Here is a 3,349-nt window from a genome sequence, read left to right on the forward strand (position 1 = left end):
AGTATTTCATTCCTATTCCATGATTCATGCCTTTTGAAACAGAAGTATATAGTCGGGATGTCCGGTGCCTAAGACTCCGCCCCATCACCGTCTTGCATCCTTCCGGCTCCGTTGTGGAAGGAGGACTGTGCCTCGTCTTCCTGAAGGTTGAGAACAAAAAGAAGATGCACCTGGACTTTCCCCGGAGCCCTCTGCGTTTTTAAGGCGTCGGGTAGAGTTTGAGTTCGTAAGCTGTGTTCATTATTGAAAATAGAAGTCACTTCTACCTTCCCCCCAGAAAACTTGTTATCTTCCATTAAGTGTTTCCTACAGAAGGCATCTGTGGTGGTTCTTTAAGCTACAAAAAAATTGCCCAAGCTTGTGTGACATCAGCCTTGTCAAGTGTCCATGATGCTGGGCCCTGAGGGAGGTGAAGGCTATGTGGTCAAACTTCGTGGCCTACCCTGGTCCTGCTCAATTGAGGACGTACAAAACTTCCTCTCCGACTGCACCTTTCATGATGGGGTCGCAGATGTTCATTTCATTTATACTAGAGAAGGCAGGCAGAGTGGTGAGGCTCTTGTTGAACTTGAGTCAGAAGATGATGTAAAATTGGCTCTGAAAAAAGACAGAGAAAGCATGGGACACCGGTATATTGAGGTTTTCAAGTCACACAGAACTGAGATGGATTGAGTGTTGAAGCACAGTGGTCCAAACAGTGCCGACAGTGCTAATGATGGCTTTGTGAGGCTTCTGGGACTCCCATTTGGATGCACAAAGGAAGAAATCGTTCAGTTCTTCTCAGGGTTGGAAATTGTGCCAAACGGGATCACACTACCTGTGGACCCGGAAGGCAAGATTACAGGGGATGCCTTCGTTCAGTTTGCCTCACTAGAGTTAGCCGAGAAAGCTTTAGGGAAGCACAAGGAGAGAATAGGACACAGGTATATTGAAGTGTTCAAGAGCAGTCAGGAGGAAGTTAGGTCATACTCAGATCCATCTCTGAAGTTTATGTCTGTGCAGAGGCCTGGTCCTTATGACAGGCCTGGCACAGCCCGGAGGTACATTGGCATTGTGAAACAGGCAGGCCTGGATAGGATGAGGTCTGGTGCCTATAGTGCAGCCTATGGCGGCTATGAAGAATACAGTGGCCTCAGTGATGGCTATGGCTTCACAACTGACCTGTTTGGGAGAGACCTCAGCTATTGTCTCTCAGGAATGTATGACCACAGATATGGAGACAGCGAGTTCACAGTGCAGAGCACCACCGGCCACTGCGTCCACATGAGAGGGCTGCCCTACAAAGCAACGGAGAACGACATTTACAACTTTCTCTCTCCACTCAACCCTGTGAGAGTTCATATTGAGATTGGTCCTGATGGAAGAGTGACGGGAGAAGCAGATGTTGAGTTTGCTACTCATGAAGAAGCAGTGGCAGCTATGTCCAAGGACAGGGCCAACATGCAGCACAGATACATAGAACTCTTCCTGAATTCAACAACAGGAGCTAGCAATGGGGCTTATAGCAGCCAGGTGATGCAGGGCATGGGTGTGTCAGCTGCCCAGGCAACTTACAGTGACCTGGAGAGCCAGTCAGTGAGTGGCTGTTACGGGCCCGGCTACAGTGGTCAGAACACCATGGGTGGATATGATTAGTATTGTAGGAACATTTGAGTTATTTCAATCAAAATTTCACAGGCAGCCAATAAGCAGTCAAGAGCAGTTTATAACTAGAGGAAGCTGGGGGACCCACTTTGCACCATGAGTTTGTGAAATCTGGATTAAAAAATTAGCTCTTCAGTGTTTCTCATGCAAACTTTTCTTCTAGCATTTAATATTGAGTAAACTAAAACTATTTTCTTCTGCTTTTCTCAATTAACGTTTTTGGTAGTATACTTGAGAGTGATGTTATCTGAGTTAAGTTGTTTATAAGTATGTCGAGTGGATCTTTAAGCACACCACAGTGAACAGACTGGGGACATGTACTTTTCTGGAGAACTTGACGGTGCTAGATCCCTGATGCAAAGAGAAGCATTTCTCATGTCCATTCTAGTTTATATTTTCATTTAAAATCTTTAGGTTAAGTTTAAGCTTTTTGAAAGGTAGTTTTGAGAATTGAGACACAATACTAATACTGTAGGAATTGGTGAGGCCTTGACTTAAAGCCTTCTTTGTACTGTGATTTCCTTTTGAGTGTATTTTGCTAAGTGAAACTTGTTAAATTTTTTGTTAACTAAATTTTTTTCTTAAAATAAAGACTTTTTCACACACACACGAAAAAAAGAAATATATAGTCATTGCCATTGCATATTAAAGTATGCGATTTACTTTGTGATTTTTAAAACAGGTTACAATCACAGATTACTTTTAGTCTCAGAATAGACCGTGAGTATTTAAACTGATTGAGATTCTGAAAGATTGTGGATTTTCACAGTTGGACTAAATGCATTTTGTATTATACTGTGACTACTACCCTACGGAAGGGCAGGGACTAGATATGGTGGAGTAATTGAGAAAGTCCCCATTGGTTGATACATTTCAATGATTAGTCTTCAGTTAGTGGAACTGTTTTACGAAAAATTATGAGGTATGGCCTTGTTAGAAGTGTGCTGCTATGGTGTGGTCATTGAGGTTTCAAAAGCCCACACCATCCCAGGTAGCTCTCTCTATATATATTTCTCTCTCTCTCTCTCTCTCTCTCTCTCTCTCTCTCTCTCTCTCCCTCCCTCCCTCCCTCCCTCCCTCCCTCTCCCCCCTCGCTCTGAATTTAGTCTTCTCATTGCCTCTCTTAACCACTGTTCCAGCACCATTCCTGCTTGTCTTCTGCTGTTTTCTCTGCCATTATTGTCATAAACTCTAAACTCCTAGCACCATGTTTTGTCATGACAGTAGAAAATTAGGAAAAGAAATTATCCAAAGAAATAAAATGTAACAAAATATATGAATCTATATACGTTTTTTGATGATGTCTCACATTTTTACAGAAACAGTCACTGAGAATTCCCACCAGCAGTTGACTGATAGAGATGCAAATACTTAACACCTAACCATTGGACTAAAGTCAGGAACCCATATGGCTGAATTAGGGGAAGGATTGAAGAAGCTGAAGTCGAGGGCAACCCCATAGTCAGACTAGCAATCTCAACTAACCGGAACTCATGGGAACTTCCAGAAGCTTAGCCACCAACTAGGCATCATACATGCACTGGGCCCCTGTACATATATAGCAGAGGACTGCTTTTTCTGGACTCAGTGGGAGAAGAAGTGTCTAACCCTCAAGAGACTTGAGACCACAGGGAGGACTCATTTATATGAATACTAGGTGGAGGACACACTCTTTGAGGCAAGAGGGAGGAGGAATGGGATGAGG

General features: G+C 43.5%; 1 pseudogene; it reads left to right on the forward strand.

Moving 5' to 3' along the window:
* Positions 1 to 257: 257 nt before the first annotated feature.
* Positions 258 to 1,764, forward strand: LOC114623734 (annotated as a pseudogene).
* The last annotated feature ends 1,585 nt before the right edge of the window (positions 1,765 to 3,349 follow it).

This window comes from Grammomys surdaster, unplaced genomic scaffold (assembly GCF_004785775.1).
Source record: "Grammomys surdaster isolate TR1022 unplaced genomic scaffold, NIH_TR_1.0 201, whole genome shotgun sequence".
NCBI lineage: Eukaryota > Metazoa > Chordata > Mammalia > Rodentia > Muridae > Grammomys > Grammomys surdaster.